The 17825-nt window shown below is 39.1% G+C and overlaps 1 long non-coding RNA gene across 1 annotated transcript in view; it reads right to left on the bottom strand.

Annotated features, from left to right (window-relative positions):
* Positions 1-6228: 6228 nt before the first annotated feature.
* The window catches only part of LOC105496664 (uncharacterized), a 53670-nt gene continuing 42073 nt past the window's right edge, over positions 6229-17825 (bottom strand). The window contains exons 2-3 of the long non-coding RNA XR_011623080.1: positions 7313-7387; positions 6229-6294 (exon numbers count right to left, since the gene is read on the bottom strand). This is a non-coding gene — a long non-coding RNA (uncharacterized lncRNA). The remainder of the gene's footprint in view (positions 6295-7312; positions 7388-17825) is intronic.

Genomic DNA, 17825 nt, shown 5'->3' on the forward strand with positions numbered 1-17825 from the left:
TAAACATTCCATTCAAAACTCAAGATCCAGAAGTCAGGGCCCGACCGAAGGCTTGCCACACTTCCACTTCTGCTATCACCTCTTGGCTTCCTGCAGCCTCTCTAGTTGCGTTCTTATGCTGAACGCTGCCCTCTGCATCCCCATCAAAAGATCAGCATGCGATTTATTGTACATAGATCACCACTAGGGACTTAATCTATAAATAGGAATCTCTGAATCCCACTAAGCATAGCTTCAAGATGTAGGATGGCATTTTGCATTGTGGGATCTCAGTATTCACAAACTTCCACTGAAGGGAAAAGGACCTAAGGAAATTAGGAAAAGGACCTAAAGAAATTAAGGAAAAGTGATGACAGTATTTTTGCACTATTTCAGAAGGCAATCCATTCCAAAGAAAAGTGCACAACAGTAGCACTCTGACATAGTTTGAATATTTGCCCCCGTAAATCTCATGTTGAATTGTAATCCCCAACGTTGGAGGTGGGACCTGGTCGGGGGTGATTGAATCAAGGGGGCAGATTTATCATGAATGCTTTTAGCACCATCCTGTTGGTGCTGTCCTCTGATAGTGTGTGAGTTCTCAGGAGATCTAGTTGTTTTAAAAGTATGTAGCAACTCCTCCCCGTCTCCCTTTTGTTCCCTCTCTCACCACATGACGTGCCTGCTCCTGTTTTACCTTGTTCCATGAGTAAAAACTCCCTGAGGCCTCCCCAGAAGCCCACCAGATGCTGGCATCATGCTTGTACAGCCTGCAGAAACTTGAGCCAACGAAACCTCTTTTCTTTATAAATTATCCAGTCTCAGTTATTTCTTTATAGGAATGCAACAATAGTGTAACATGCACTCTATATCTTGCATTGCTATAAAACAATGTAAGCTTAATAATGTAGATTACTTAAGACTTCAGAAAAATAAAGGAAACCAGGACACTATCACTGTGACCACACCAATCACTTTAGAACAAATGATATGGTGGAATGGAAAGAAAATGGAGGATGGTGAGAAAACAGGAGGGTGAAGTCTCCATCCATGCAGAAATGAGGAGAGGCTGCTAAAAGAAACTTGCCCAAAGACAAGCCAATGAATAACTCAAGAATAACTAATGTTATGTGTGAATTACAAGTACCCAGGATTCCTCAGAAACTTCTAATTCTAATTAGAATGGAGAGAGTTGACTCTGAAAATGAGTTATGGTAATCAGTTTCTTATGAGACTTCAGTCCCAGGAAATCGAGAGTTTTAAACTATTCATTGACTCATTTTATAAGAAAGATATATATTTAAATCAACTTGGATTTCTCTGTTGACCCTATTTTACACAAAGAAAAGAAAGAATGAGAGGGTGAGATATTGATGCATACAACCTATGTCTGATTAGAGACTAAGAAGAATTTAGGATATGTTTTGCCATTAAACCCCTAAAAAGAAATATAGTTATTTTTCTATCAGATGCTGCTTGAGCACAAGAGCTCTACCTCATTTAGTTTTCCAATTACAATAATTAAAGAACATGTAGGTGGACTTGCTTTAGTCCAAGCTTGTCCAACCCATGACCTGTGAGCCACATTCAGCCCAAGACAGCTCTGAATGTGGCCCAACACAAATTCATAAACTTTATTGAAACACTATGAGATTTTTTTTGGAGTTTTTTTTATCTCATCAGTATTAATGTATTTTATGTGTGAGCCAAGACAATTCTTCTTCTTCCAGTGTGGCCCAGAAAAGTCAAAAGATTGGACACTCCTACTTTAGTCTCACACGTGAGAATATTTATCTCACACATACAAACATACACACTTCTAATCATAAGATAAAGCCACTCCATTTATTGTCAGTCATTTATTCAGCAGATATTTATTTATTGAGGGCCTCTTACATGTTAGGCACTGAGACTAGCAAGGTAACTTCTAGTGGAAGTGTGCTGCTTACAGTCCCATCCACATCAGTCTTCCAGGTCTACAGTCCTTGCTCAAGGAACAGACACATTTTGTTATCGGATGACTCCCACAGCCCCACCAAAGCTGACTGGCCATGGACGGTCCCTGACACAAGGCCAGCCACTCCAGAAGTTGGCCAATAGTCTGGCCTGAAAGATTAGCAGAAACCAAGAGATTTCCCCTCAAGAAATTTAAGGAGAGGATCCTAGGAGACTGAAGTTGTCAACCATGAGAACTGAAATCCATGAAGCAAGAGGGCATCAGAATAGTCACAAGGCTGAAGTTCTAAGGAGGCTGTTCTGTGAATCCACAGAGGAATCCTTCAGGAAAGACAGAAAACAGGAGCATACACGCTGACTCAGCAGAAAACTGCAAATGTGACCACAAGACCCTCAGAATTCCAATTCCCCAGAGCTGCCTCATTTCTGATCACTTCCCGTCCCAGTCCATCAAAATTTTAATAATGAACAAATCTCCTGTGTCTTGAGGTATTTGAGTTTCTGCTCTTAGTCCCTGAATGACAAAGCACAGGCATCAGACAGTCATATGCTCAAGATAGCAACAATCCATTTGAAAAATTAAAAACAAACAAAAATCTGGAAAAAGCTCACCCCAGTATTAAGTCAAAATTCAGTTTTGATACAAGCACTGATATGTCAGGCCAGAAACTTAACAATCTGTTTTATATGCAAAACTAGGACACCCCCTACATCCCTCCCCAGTGAGCCTTCTACTAGTTGTTTAGATTTGCTGAGGCACTTCCATTTGAAGCTGCACCTCCCTGTCAGGTTCTGGTCTAAACTGCATAAATCCCCCACATTGCTTACCCTGGAGTTATGAACAGGAAATAAAGGCAAAGCGGATGGCACCTAAGCTAGCAGGGAGACTAATGTAAGTAAAACACAGTATTGTACTGCGGAACTTGTAATTGGTTTTAATCATATTTAACATCTGTTTCTCTACTTTAGCATATAATTTAGATGAAGCGGCTTAGAAATCTCAGCAAGAATCCATATTTTACATTTATTGAAAGAGGAGCACTTTCCAAGTGATCAAATTGCTCTCCTAATTCACTCATAATAATGTAGTAATTTGGAAAGTCTTTTTTATTTTCCTCATGAAATGTTCTTAATTAGGGGTCCTAGCTAGTAAAGACTTCCCATCTGCCGTAATGGCAATGTAAGATTATCAACCCAGCAAAACTTCTCAGAATTCTCGCCTCCTTGGATATGTCTCTCTCTCTTCACTTGACCTCTACCTTCACCTTGCCAGTGAAATTGCTCTCTGGAAAATCACCAACTACCTCCTACTTGTCAGGCTTAATGCAGCATCCTCACTTCCTCTTTCCTCCTACTTCTCTGAACATTCCATCTCTGTCTACTTCAGAAGGAGAGACCCATGGCCCCTGGTCTAGATCAGGGCCACAAATATGTTCTATTTGTTCTACACAGTGTTTTTCAAAGTCTGACTTAATGTGTTACAATTCCTTGATTCCCATCAGTCTAGATTTATGACTTCTCTTGAAAACTCAAAAGATCTGGCAACAATGGGCCCCCTCATTAAAACTGTGTCCCAGTGCACCCCTTAAAACAGACCCACACTCCCTAGTGCCCCCGCAACCCCCACCTTTTTAATCAGTAGGTGAGGATGTTCTGACCCCAAGCTCACCTCCCAATTAAGTTACCGTCCTGACTCCAGTAGGTTTTCCTACCCCTGATCCCACAAAGCCTTCAGCCACATCCCTTCACCCACAGTGGATATTTGCCAATGTTCTAACTTCAGCTTTCTTATTCCCTTTCTCTTTTCAGGAATCCTACTCATTTTCATTGCTTCAAATATTACCTGCTTTGAGGTGATGCTTAAATGTATACTCAAATCCTTATCTCTTTTCAGCCCATACCCAAATTCCTAACAACTTTCTTGTCACCCCCACTCGGAAGCCTCACTTACACTTAAATTCAGCAACTCCAAATTGATACCATGAACTACTCCATCTTACTTACCCTGCAGACCAGCTTCTCCCAACTTTTTCATTTCTATTATTTCTCTTTTCCTATGTCACCTGGGCCTCAAACCTCCAAATGGTCTTTATATCTCCCCTGTTTTCAATAAAGCCAGTGCTAAGCTGCATAAGTTGTATTTCTGCAAAATCTCTTGAATGCCTCCCATGCCCACCACTACAGTTCAGCATCATATCATCATAACTTCCCTGGCAGTACAGAACCAAGTCCTAAACTAGCTGTTGAATTCCTAGGCCATTTCCTAGCGGGACTATTCCAGTCTCTATCTCTGCTTGCATGTTTGAACCCTCTGATGCAGTCTACATGCTGCTACCAAATTAATTTTCCAAAGCACAGCTCTGTCCTAGTTAAAATATGTTCTTGTTTTCTTTCCTGACTGCCAACTATGTGAAGAACACCCACAGTATGTCCCAAGTTACCCTCTCAGATCCATCTCCTCACTAGTCTGGTACAGATATCACGGTGCACACAAACTAGGCTACTCACTGTTTCCTGCACATGTGTTATATTCACCCAACTCTTTGTTTTTCTTTATACTATTTCCTCTTCCAGGAGCCATTTCTAATTTCTACCTTCTCTGCCTTTAGAAACCTACTGACTTTTCAAGACCCATGGCAAAATCCACTTCTTCCTTGAAGACATCCCTGAGTTAACTTTTCCCTAATTTCCATATACATTAATTGTGCTATCAATTCATTACTTGAGACTCATCCAGGGATGACCTAAATGTCCATGAGATGGTGTCATTTATCATTTGAGTTGCATACATAACAAGGCTATTGAGTAGGAGTGAGTCGCTCCTTTTGTGAATTAGCCCAGTCTTGCAAAAGCCTACACAGCCTTGTCCCCTTGTCATACATAATCTCATTTGAGCCACACTTAATAACAATGAACTGCGAGATGAATACTATTATCTCTCCTTCTACAAATGAAAAAAGCCAAAGAAAAAAAAAGTTGACTGTGGTAATATCTGGGAATGTAGGTATTCCAAGCTTTCTAGACAATGAGGAACTTACTGTACTTCGGGTAAAGCATGAACTCCTTAACTCAAATGCTTGCAATCATCGTGTCTTTGTCCAATTTGTTATTTTAGCTTGCATTTTCTTAGAGCAAGCTATCATAATGACAAGCACATAGTAGGCATTCAGCATACTATGAAATGAAATTGGGGGAAGTTGATTTTTCATGTTCAGCTTTTTCCTAAAATTTTTGAATATGGAAGAATTGAATAAGCATCAAAGCATGAAATGCGCCATTGGAAGCACACCCTTTCAATAAAGAGTCAAGCAGGGTTCATTCCTGCTTCTCAGGGAACAGAATGTGAGACACAAGAAGAATCAGTATCATAGGCCGACCCCCTCATGGCAGATGGGTTAAAATCCCCACAGTGCTCAGAAGGCCTCTTGATCCCACTGCTCTAGGGAATAACTGGATGGAGACCTTTCCTGGGGACTAAAGCCCTGATGAGGGAAATTCACTTTCAGCGGGATCCACTCAGCCTGACACTCCTGGTTCTTGCTTCCTTCTGCCATGGCACATTTTCTTATTTAAGCTGTTGGCACTTGAAAGGTCCCTCTGAATAATTGATGATTTTCTGGAAATATGCAAAGAGCATTTTTGCCAAGAACAGGAGCCCCATTTGGGGAGCTGGTCAGATTAGAAATTCAGTTTCAAGTCCAAATCCCTTTCAACCTGAAACCTTCTGTCAGCTTGGAAAAGGAAGGCCAGGACTGGTCAGCACTTGGCAAGGAAACAGCCATACATAATTAGGAAATATTTTTTAAGCAACAAATATCACTCATTTCAATGAACAAAAGCAGCTTTGGGAATAATTGTCGCTGTCATTATTCTTTTGTAGTGCATAATCACTATATATGATATCACTACATAACAAATCTCATGTCCCTACATAAGCACAAAGAATTAAGGTCATGTCTCTACTTTATGTGACTTTTTATAAATCGTTTACCCATCGCTGAGAAGGTGCAAAGAGATATTGTTAAAAGTACTTTTTAACCAATGTATGGGGGAATAAAGGAAAAAGCAAACGATTTATGACCCCTTTTCTCAGGCAGGCAGTTTTGGCACATAGTAGTAACAAAATGTTGCCTTTCAAGTCTCCATTTATAATCACAACAGACTTGGTTAGTAAAGGGATTCTTTCTTTGTCAACTGTGAGTTAGACTCTTAGTCTTCAAAGTTTATGACCAGTTAATTCCCAAATACAGACAATCTATGGTTTTAGCTGCCATTAGATCAGGGTTTCTTAACCTTTTCTGAGCCATAGATCCCTTTGGGAGTCTTGGGAGTCTTCTATGTTCATTCCCGGAAATGTTCCTAAAAGCATAACCCAAAATAAATGAGATCACAAAGGAAGCCATGTATATCACAAGATATATATCATAAAGATACTTTTGTAATTTAAGGTAGAGTAATCGATGTGCTTGTTAATATATTAAATAACGGGGCATAGTGGGTTTGTTTATTATCAAACATAATTTCAAAGCAGAGGTGAGAATACATGGTACATCAAGATAGCAGCATCAACAGTAATATGATATGCAAAAATATTGAGCCAAGGTCACAAATACTGCTCCTTACTGCGGTGGGTTTTGCTTTTTGTTTTGGGAGGGGGTGGGTGTTGGCCTACATTCATAATAGATAAAAATGTCAAATTTTAGTTAAAGTTTGATAAAATTGCAGATGTAAATTTTTTCCATCTAAGTTCACAATTCTTTGGACTTTATTCTCATGAAGAAAAGATGCATATCCTTTTGATTAGTTCTGCTGGTTATTTTTAAATCCTCAAGATTTGTAGAAGCTTTATACTCACCTCCAATGAATATATAGTATGTGTTTGTTGGTCCTAACACAGGCATCATGGAAGAGGCTGGGAGTAGGGTTTGTTGCCTGTATAGGCAGACTGAAGATCTGTAACTCTTTTTTCTGTTCACTAAATTAAGTGATGCACATAAATATTTTTTATTGTACATCTTCCCTGTTAAGATTCTCATTAAGCCTGTAGATTCTTATATAATGTTAGGATTATCTGATTTATTTGTTTAGACTGGAGAGCTCCTATTTAGCATGCTGTAGTGTTCAGTAAAGGGCTTATTACAACAAGCAAAGATTTAAACAATCATTTTGTAATCAGCAGGCCCCCTCAAATCACATCTTAGCTCTAAGCCAAGGTACAAATCAATGGGCTTATTGTGAACAAAGCACCCCATTTATTAAAATAATCTTTTAAAATTATTCATGGGGTGAAATTCTTGTTAGGCTCTACATAAAATCTGTGAATAACACAGGTGTATATTTTTAGTGAATTACCCCAAAATATCTATTGAGTGAGTACCTGTTCTTTACGAGATATTGAGGAAAGGCAAAGAATATGAACTGGACTCCTTCCTACTTTCAAGAAGTTGATAATCTAGACGTAAAAAGAGAAAGGTCTTAGAAATTAGAGACAACAATTTAAAAGTCACAGTCTTACCTACATTGTCTTCCACTACCCAGTTGTGAATGTTAAATAGGAACTGTATCTTCACCACACTGATTGCAGGCAAATCAGATTGTATGCAAGGGAGGTTTTCCTAAAGAGGTATTTCAAACCTTGCAAAATTCAAGACTAATTTTCTCATAGGAATAAATTTAAATAGGGTCTTTCATTCTCCGAGTGAATACCACTACACTCATGATAGTCTGGAGACACATTATAGGGAGTTCATCATACAGCCACATCTCCACAATCTTACCCATTTTTTCCCATTATCCTCAGCTGGATATATGATGACTTTAAAGAATTTGAAAGGAGGACTGCTTTACTATTCCTTCTTTGTTTACTCAGGATTATCTCTAATATTTCCCAGAGTTCTTTCTGCCAAATAATTGGCAGCAAAAATGGTATTTTATCACATCTCAATTATGTTGCAAGGTTACTACTTTGGAAGGTAGGAAAAAAAAAAGGGATTCATAGTCCTAATGCTAACACCACTACTTGATAAAAGTTTGAACGATTATTTCTTTTGGCTCTTCATATTGTTTCATTGTAATAAAATGAATTTTAAATAATACATTTTGACACATGGTACAAGGGCCTGGTTCACATTTTTCTGACAAAGAATGAGTGCCTCTTTTCTTTACCAGCTAAAGTGACACTGCCAAGCAACAATAGTCAATGCATAGTTTATAGTTTCCTCAGCCCAACAGCTTTAAAATGGTATAATTTTGGCAAGTATTTCTTAATTTAGAAGGCTTTTATCTCAAAATTTGTATATAAAATAAGACATATTAATATATTGTAGCACTTCAAATTTACATAATTCACATTCATATACTATGTAACGAAGTTGCGTTTACAGTCTAAATCCCTATTGTAATTACTTTCTAATCATCATTGCCCCAGCCACATTTAAACTTTTCAGACCCTCAACTGTGCGGCTATATTAGTAGCTTATAGTCATATAGCATTTAAGATTTACAAAACATTTTCTCCTATTTTATTTCATTTGAGCATTATAACCACAATGTTCAGTAGGTAGGAAAGTTAAAATAGATTCTCATTTTGAACAAATTGAGGCTCATCAGGCTTCATTTCAGCGAGTCACGGAGCCAGAATACAAACTCAGAGTTTCTGATTTTAACTCTGGAGAATTTCCTCACTAAAAATGAAAGACATCAGGAGAGGAGGTACGGAATTAGCTGGCAGGTAAACAAACAGTAAGTGCTATGATGATTTGAAAAGGCACTGGAAAGTATACTGGTCAGGAAGGTTTTACAAAAGCACAACAGAACAACTGGTGTCTGAGTCATTTTGAGGAAACTGAGCAGGATCATTGAAGGGCACAACCTGGCTCAGAAGAGCGGTATATGCCAGAGCAAGGGTGAGAGACCGACAAAGAGTGAGTGAAAGAGAAGGCAGTAGTTTTTCAAAAAAGACTATCATTGACAGAGCTTCAGTGGGCTCACAGATGGAGCCATAACACAGTCATAACACATGGCCCAGATAGCAGATGGGCCACAGGAGCCGCAATGCATTTCAGACCTGGACAGTGAGGAGGCCTATGTGTGGCATGACCCCCTGTGTCACGGAACGAGAAATCCAACGCTGGCCCCAAGATTGTTCGGGCTACTTAAATATTCTTTTGGGAAAAGCAAGCCACACATCCTCTGGGAGCTTCAGCTGACATGTCTGGAACATGACTGTTGCCTGGTTCACAGGAAACTGGATGAGTTAATAAGAAAGCGTTCTATTGGAGGATTCTGTGGACTCTAAACTACTTTAGAAATACCAGGGCACCTATGCAGAATATAACAGAATGCTAGTTAATGACGGAGTCCTGTGTGATGGCAGGCTGCTATAGGTACTGAGGAAAGAGTAAATAACAAACCCCCTTGTTTTCTCATATTCCTGATACTTGCTGGCATACTTTTTGCAATTATGAAAGTACTAAATGGTCACTGTAAAAGTCATTCAAACAGCCCGGGAGTAAAGGAAGTAGAAATGAAATTTACCCTTCTCCTCCTATCTCATTCCCCCAGAAAAAAACACTGTCACCAGTCTGGTGTACATCCTTCTGTAGGCCAAACGTCTTCAACAGCATAATGACAGGAAGCGGACAAAGCACAGATGCTATTCTCCGTTCCATCTGAGGAATGAGATACACTCTCTACCCTGACCTCGGCCCTGGGCTGTGCAGTGTAATGCAAGTGTTAACGCTGACCAGAATCGCGCCGAATGCCTTGCATGTATCTCAGCTGCTTTATTCAGGCAGAACTGGAAATCTTCACTATCTGGACACCACCTTCCCTCTCTGGCAAAGAAGATGAATGGTTTGCTGTCTTTGGTCTGATTAGTGACTGTTTTAGCCAGCCTGTGGGATGTGGCCCTTTTTCCTCACCAGCACAGGCATGTCAGAGCCAGAGGAGCCTTGGCCAGCTCGACGCTGCTGCCTTGTAAATCAGGCCAGTGCAATCCGGTGAGGAGAGCAGGACTTCCCAGAGAGAAAGTGGACTCACTCTGCCAGGGGTGCTCTCAATTCCTGATTTATAAACCACTTCCTGGAAAACCAGGTGCAAAATCCAGGTTTGTAAATCAAGTCTTTATTTGGGATTTATTGGCACAATTTTAAAATCTGTTTCAGGACTTGTAAATCTATATTAGGATTTGTAAACCCATTTAAGGATATGGAAATTAATTTTTGGACTTATAAAACACTAAAAACCAGTTGGCTACAACTACCATTAAAAAGAAGAGAGACTTATAAATCAAAAGCAGGCTGCTAAAATGTATGGGCAGGTTCCATAAATTAAACCCTGAGTTTTTAACTTCAAGTGAGTTTAGATGTATAAATCCAACTTGTGAATCATCCAAAAAGTACAACATTTCTACTCTAATTTGAAATATTACAGGGCAGTATCACCGTTGATGCCCTATTGATTAGTTGAATATTTCAAAATAATGGTAATAGTCCATTCAGATTAGAAGGACTTGATTTATGGAACCTATAGGTGTTCTCTGAAAAACCGATGGGGTAGGTGTCTATGCTTCTATCTGGGCTGCACTGAGAGGGCTGAGAAAGTCTGAGACCATAATCTAGCTCTGGTGGTTGAGTTTAGATGTCATCTTGACTGTGCTAAGGGATGCCCAAATAGCTGGCAAAGTATTATTTCCAAGTGTGTCTGTGAGGTGTTGCATTTGAATCAGTAGACTGAGTGAAGAGGATCACCCTCACCAATGTGGGCAGGCGTCATTCAATTTGTTGAGAGCCCAAATAGAACAAAAATGTGAAGGAAGGGCAAATTCTCTTTCCTCTTGAGCTGGTCCATCCATCTTATCCTGCCTTGGACATTGGAGCTTCAGGTTCTCAGGCCTTCAGACTCTAAGACTTATACCAGTACCTCCTTCCTCACCTTCACCCTATCCTACCCCTCACCCCTGGTTCTCAGGCCTTCAGATTGGGAGTGCGTTACAGCACCAGATCTCCTTGGTCTCCAGATTGCAGACGGCGTATCGTGGTGCTTCTCAGCCTCCATAGTCATCTGAGTCAATTTCCAGAATGAATGCTTTCTTTCTCTCTCTCTCTCTCTCTCTCTCTCTCTCTCTCTTCTCTCTCTCGAGAGGGATGCCAGAGGTGCTCTCAACTCCTGATTTATAAATCATTTCTCATGAGAGAGAGAGGAGAGAGGGAGATATTATGTTGGTGCAAAAGTAATTGCAATTTTTGCCATTACCGTTAATACTATTGGTTCTTTTTCTCTGGAGAACCCTGGCTGATGCAATGGGCATAGCATGGCAAGAAAATCCCTACATTAATTCTGAAATTCCAGGTCACTTTGGCTGTGATCTGGAGTCTTTAGTAAATGTTCAGTCTCCACAGTGCAAGCCAACCTCAACATTTTATCTATTAGATATCATTCAATTTTATACTTCCTGAGTAAAAATATTGCCCAAATAGGCTAGTCACAGTCATCAAAATTGTTCCTATAGAGAAGTGGTTCTCAAACAGGGAAATTTTGCCTCCCAGGGAAGATTTGGCAATGTCTGGTGACATTTTTGGGTGTCATAATGGAGAAATGCTGCTGGCATCTAGTGGGTAGAGGCCGGGGATGCCACTAAACATCCTACAATGCACGGAGCAGCTGCCCACGACAAAGAAGATCTGGCCGAAATGTCAATAGTGTTGAAGTTGAGAAATCTTACCATTAAAGGATATTTAACACAAGCCAATACAGGATGAACCCATCGGGACTCCTCCATCTCTGATTCCGATAAATCTACCATTCAGGACAACCCAGAAGCCTTTCCCCATTTAGTTAATCTGAAAGGAAAATACATTCAAAATTCATAATGCAGTAAATATGAGAGATCATATTACAAATATATCTTGCTACCACAAGTGTGCTCTATATTTGATCAACAGGTCTTCTGCAGAAACTGAAGTTATAGCATTTAGTGAAATTATACTATTTGACGAGAGAGACTCCTTCATTTTATTTGAAAACAAGTATGTGAGTTAGGAAGGGAATATAAGGCAAGAATTCTTTCTAGCTTTGTTCGACAGTTTTATAAAGCAACCCCATGTAGTGAACTCCTAGGGAGCCTGAGACCCTTTTGATTATATGGTGTTTGGAATAAAATAAAACAAATCCCATGTTCTTTTATTCTGACCTGAAAACGATTTCTAAATGATCACCTTGGGTGTTCTTTCCTTCTACTTATTGCTATGTTCTTCCATTTGAATTACTGCTGAGCATCACCTCAGAAGCCAGCTGAATATTGGCCGATTGTAAGAAGGCAGTCTCATATTGAGATTATAGCAGCTCTCCCCAGACTTGCTCTATTTGTGGGCCTAGCCATTATAAGAACCCTAAAGATAAAGACAGGAGTCAACATTCAAATGGTGCATTTGAAGCACACAGTGAAGTATATTGTGTAAATGCAAATGAACAGAAATATGGCATTGTAAGAGCTCAGCCACTTGTGCAATTAGGAAGGAAATCAGGCTTGTAGAGTGCAGCATCCAGCTGAGCACTCAATTATGCACATGAGAAAAAAAAGTTTAAAGAAACTTAGTGTGGTGATTTGGCTCTTTGGAGAGTTTAAATCCAAAATATCTGAGATGCAACCGGTATATAAATAACTGTAATCATGCCCCCCCACCTTCTACCCTCTGCACACATTTCCCCATTGGCCTACAAGAATGCATATCATTCCCCTGACTTAGACAATGTTTTATTCCATTTTAAAAACCATAGCTCTAACTCAGTAGCTTCCAAACTCATTTTCCTTGCCATAGGGTCCAAAAGTATCAAGGTACGTGAGGCCAGCAAGGTGGGGGGGTCTCGCGTCAGGTCATTTGCATTGTTCATAGGAGCTTAATGTATAAATACAGATTTTAAAGAATCAGCAAAATAGTGAATGTCTTGCAATTTCATCATTATATATGAGATGGCACTAAGCAAACATAAAACTTGATAGAAGCAGTGATCTCATTTCATACTGTTATATTATTCATTATCTAATAGGTGAATGCATAAGAAAAGGATATAGGACATGTTAAGGCTGACCTATGAAACAATTCAAAATAATAGATATTTGTTATCAGATAACATACTCCTTCTCTTACTCTTCCCAACTTCTGCCCAATAAGCTTCCTTCTGCGGCCTAGGATGTCCCATATGAACCAGTCCTCCCTTAAAAGTATATAGACAATTTCCATGATCCTTTTAAAACTCTTTTCTTTCCAACCACATCTGCTAGAATTTTTAGGTATAGCCTTCAGATCTCAATTCACCCAGCAAATGATCATTCAGCCAATATTCATTGTGAAAACAGGCCTCCTTGGGTTCTGTTAGATGACAGGATACAAAGATGAATAAGTCACCATCTAATAGCAAGGCATTCACATTTTAATGAAAGAAACAGACATTGCTAGGTTTCAATGCTGCCTCCCCAAATCATGTTGAAATTTATTTGCCATTCTAACAGTATTGAGGTGAGACTTTTAAGAGGTGATCAGGTGATGAATGGATTAGATTAGTTATCAAGAGAGTGGGCTCCTGAGAAAAGGGTAAGTTTGGCCCCCATTTTATCTCTGCCTCATGTGCTTGCTTGCACTTCCATTTTCCACCATGAGACAATGCAGCAACAAGACCCTCACCAGAGTCTGGTAACATGTTCTTGGGCTTCCCAGTTTCCAGAACTATAAGTCAAATAAACTTCTTTTCTTTATAAATTCCCTAGTCTGTGGTATTCTGCATATCAGTAGAAAACAGACTAAGATGAATGTGTAATAGTCACAACACAACCTATCCCATGTGTTGAAATAAAGGCACTTAAATTTCTGTAGCAACACAGAGGAAGGTGGTAAAATCTTTAAAAGGTTACTGTGCTTAAATACATTTTATTTTATTTTATTTTATTTTATTTTATTTTTATTTTTATTTTTATTTTTTTAGACAGAGTCTTGCTCTGTCACCGAGGCTGCAGCTTGGCTCACTGCAACCTCTGCTTCCCGGGTTCAAGCAATTCTCATGCCTCCACCTCCTGAGGAGCTGGGATTACAGGCATGCATCACTACACCCAGCAAATTTTTGTATTTTGTTAGTAGAGACAGGATTTTGGCATGTTGGCCAGGCTGGTCTTGAACTCCTGGCCACAAATGATCCATCTGCCTCAGCCTCCCAAAATGCTGGGATTACAGGCGCAAGCCACCCTACCTAGCCTTAAGCTAATTCTTAAAAGATGAATACAGTCTAAGAGGAAGCCAAGCAGAGAAACAGTAGGAAGAACATTAAAATGAGGAAGCAGCAGAGTCAGACATGGTTTCATAAGGAGGTCAATAGTAACAGTATTCAAAATCATCTGGCATAGCTAGAGCAATGGCTTTCAACCAGGAAGAGGAATAGAAGTAGAGTGATGATTTTACTTCAGGGAGGAGAAGGTAGTGTCTGAATCACTTGGGGAGATTTAGAAAACTACGGTCAATTTTATGTGTCAATTTATGTAAACTATGGTGCCCAGATATTTGGTCAAACATTATTCTGGATGTTTCTGGGAGAGTTTGGGGATGAAATTAACATTTATGGTAGATTTCAAGTAAAACCAATCACCCTCCCTAATGTGGGTGGGCCTCATCCAATCAGTTGAAGGCCTAAATAGAAAAGACTGACCTCCCCCAAGCAAGAGGAAATCTGCCACAGACTGCCTTCAGACTTCATCCGCAACACTGGCTCTGCCCGGGGTCTTTGCTTGCTGTCCCACCCTGCAGATCTTGGACTTGCTAGTCTCCATAGTCTCATGAGGCAATTCTTTAAACTATATCTCTGTGTCTCCACACATACTATTGGTTCCTTTTATCTGGAGGACCCTGCCTAATGCATGTGTCTAATCAAAAAAATCACAAAAATGAGGGCCTGGGGTAGATGTGAGGAACTTTGAGAAATAAGATTGGAAAGAAAGGCTGGTGGAAATAGGACAACTAGATAATCAAATATTTAAATACTGCCAAGCCATTAATAAGGTGTTTTTTGCCTTGCGTATTCTTCTCTTTTCCCTTAAAATGCATGCCCAGAGAAATACCTTATGCTTTGCATTGGTTTGGCAAGTGATATCAACCTTATAATTGCATTTTCTCATGACACTTCATGCTCAGGTAGTATGAAAGAAACATAAGAGAAACTAGGGATCTGGAGAGTCTGATACGGTTTGGCTGTGTTCCCACCCAAAATCTCATCTTGAATTGTAATCCCCATAATCCCACATGTCAAGGGCAGGACCAGGTGGAGGTAATTAGATCATGGGGGGCAGTTTCCCCTGTGCTGTTCTAGTGATAGTGAGTCTCAGGAGATCTGATGATTTTATAAACATCTAGCATTTCCCCTGCTTGTACTCACTCTGTCCTGCCACTCCGTGAAGAAGGTGCCTACTTCCCCTTTGCCTTCTGCTATGATTGTTAAGTTTCCGGAGGCTTCCCTAGGAATCAATTAAACCTCTTTCCTTTATAAATTACCCAGTCTCTGGTATTTCTTCACCGCAGCGTGAATACAGAGTCCATAAACCATATCACTAATTTCCAGATAATTCAATATTGATTTTATTGAGAAGATTTTCTTGTCATCAAGACTTATTTGCTTTATGAATAGTCAGACACAGAGAACTTAAGAAAACATCATTAAATCATGTCCAACTAGACTAGCTAAATTTAGCACTGAAGTGTGGCTTTTAGGGAATGATCTCAGGGATATGTTATATGTGTACAATATTTTCTCATGTTTCTTTAAAAAAATCTTACTTCTTCATATAAACTTATTTCCAGTTTCTCTCAGGGGCTGGAAAAACATCTTGATAACTACCCAAATCTTCCCTCAAAAGTCCTTCTAGTCTTACTCATGTCAAAACCAATAGGAAAGTAAATTTATGTGGAAACAATTCATGTCAGAAATACAAAGGAGAGAAGACTGAGAGATGCCTGCTCTCAGATTTTTCAGAGCAATAGCTCCTGAGACCAGAGGCATGTAAATTGGTGTTAGTCTTCCCAGGCACCCTATGCGAAGGCTGGAGGGCTTTCCTGAGTGAATATTGCCTAAATCCTTCATATCTGCTCAACAGAAACTTCGGTTTGTGAGGGAGGAAAATTATAAATAGAAACCCGCTCTTTCTGTAAAACTCTGGTCACAATGTTCGGTGAAGTGATAAATGAATAGGTTTTTACAGGCAAACCACAGTAATTAGGTCATTCCTCATTTCTTTATTGGAGGCAGACCTAGATGTTTAATCATCATTATGCAATAATTTGATTTTAGCAATGCATTACTATTGGAAATATTATACATTTACTTTACCTCCCTCATTTTTAAAGGTGGTGCTAAAAGGAAAAGCAAAAACTCTTTAAATCGTGTCTGAAGTTTACAGAGAAATAGGACCCTAATTTTAAATGTCAAACACTGTATTACCTTTTTGTGATTTTCATAGTAATACTATACGATATGCTAATAATATTGTAGAAAATATGACAAACACATGAAATGCAAGAAAAAATTAATATAATCACCGACGATTCCACTTTCCAGGAAAATCACCATTGTTAATATTCTGGTGAATTTCCTTTCAGCCTTTTTTCTTTAAGAATTTCATTTTCAAAATAAAATTCACAAAATAACAAGATTAAGGCTAGTATCAGACACACAGAGACATTCCAACGAAGGTAGCAACAAAACATGATTATTTTAAAAGGCAATCTTGGAAAACTTAGAAAGCGTTTTCATACTAATCACTGACCAGGCATGGCCACAATAGAGAATTAAGTTTTTCTTCTTATCTTTGTGCCTGAAATCAACTAGGGGAAATGAATAAACACAAATTAAGAACTTTGAAGGAATAAATATCTTCAAAGAGCTTGAATCTGTAATTTCCCCAAAGAACAGATTTATGATCTAAGCCCATTCTTTTCAACTTAATGCATCGACTCTTCCATAGGCTGGTAAAAAGCAGTTCAGTAACCGCATCTTCCATCCTCGGTGATAAGACCTCCTGCAATAGGATCAATAAGACCTGCTTTCATAGAACTTTTTTTCTTATCCCATAACCTCAAAAATCATTTTGTGCCACAATGATCACTACAGGGAGGAAAATAAAGAGATGTTGAATCTATCAAAGTTTCTCATAGCAAGGCTGGTTTATTTCAAACCATCACAGCATGGTGGTTAACAGCTCTGGAACAGCCAAAGGATGGAAGCAGAAGGAAAAAAGAAACTCAAAGATCCTCTTCTTTCTTTACAGGAACCTTCAAAGTTAAAGGAGAATAAGATTCATATTCCAGGCATTTACTACCCAATTTGGCAATGGGAATTTCAAACCAGGTTTATTTTTTAAATTTCACTATTAACTACAGGAGAAATTTCTAAAATAAGCTGGAATTCAGCTTTAATATGAAAATTGTTAATAAGTGGGATAAAAAGAAAGTTCCAAGCCCAATTAAGTTTGGGAAGCGATAAACAAATACACTTATTTTTCCAGTATTTCTCAGGGTTGTTACCATGCCACTTACACTGTGAATCTCCCAGAGAAAACTTAGTAGATAGTGTTCCCCACATTTATATTTTCATTTTTCCCCTGCTCTGAGTTCCACAGAACTCATTTTGAGCAATCATTGTTTTGTATGTTTCTGACCACCCAAATAGAGTAAATCTGAGTTCCACAGTCTATTTCTTATATTTCTTACAAAGGTCATACTTATAAATACAAAGTCATATTTATAAAGGACTTAACTGGCATGAAACCTTGCAGCATAGCATTTGAGAAAATATCTCTGAACATGGAATCAGTAGTGTAGGGTCAATGACCACTGTATCACTTTTTAGGTCTG

The sequence above is a fragment of the Macaca nemestrina genome, chromosome 5 (assembly GCF_043159975.1).
Source record: "Macaca nemestrina isolate mMacNem1 chromosome 5, mMacNem.hap1, whole genome shotgun sequence".
NCBI classification, from domain to species: Eukaryota; Metazoa; Chordata; class Mammalia; order Primates; family Cercopithecidae; genus Macaca; species Macaca nemestrina.